The following is a 527-nucleotide window of genomic DNA, read 5'->3' as shown; positions in this document are numbered from 1 at the left end:
GGCCACTCCGCCGGCCACCCAGCACACGCCGCCAACGCCGTGCACCCGGTGCACCCCATCCTGGGCGGCGCTCTCTCTTCCGGCAACGCCTCGTCCCCGCTGTCCGCCGCCTCGCTGCCGGCCATCGGCACTATTCGACCANCGACCTCCCCACTCGCTGCTCAAGGCGCCCTCCACGCCGCCCGCGCTGCAGCTGGGCAGCGGCTTCCAGCACTGGGCCGGGCTGCCCTGCCCCTGCACCATCTGCCAGATGCCGCCGCCGCCGCACCTTTCCGCTCTCTCCACCGCCAACATGGCTCGGCTGTCGGCCGAGTCCAAGGACTTGCTCAAGTGAGCAGCGGACAGCCCGGCTGCCCAGGATGAGGGGAGAGAGGCGGGAGGGACCGCGGTGCTGGGCCGGGAGGGAAGTGGGTGGCTGAGCTCTCCGCCCGCGGGAGGGTGAGCGCGGGGTCCTGTGGCCTCCCACGCCGCGTGCGAGATCTCAGACCCCACTAGACCCCCGGAGGGAAAGGACCAAAACCAAACTG

At 71.7% G+C, this 527-nt stretch overlaps 1 pseudogene; it reads left to right on the top strand.

The window, feature by feature from the left end:
• The first annotated feature begins 6 nt into the window (after positions 1-6).
• On the top strand, positions 7-485 carry LOC117797852 (annotated as a pseudogene).
• Positions 486-527: the final 42 nt, after the last annotated feature.

Source organism: Ailuropoda melanoleuca, unplaced genomic scaffold, assembly GCF_002007445.2.
Source record: "Ailuropoda melanoleuca isolate Jingjing unplaced genomic scaffold, ASM200744v2 unplaced-scaffold15895, whole genome shotgun sequence".
NCBI lineage: Eukaryota > Metazoa > Chordata > Mammalia > Carnivora > Ursidae > Ailuropoda > Ailuropoda melanoleuca.
The sequence above is the reverse complement of the archived record's forward strand: the minus strand, read 5'-3'. Positions and strand labels throughout refer to the sequence as shown.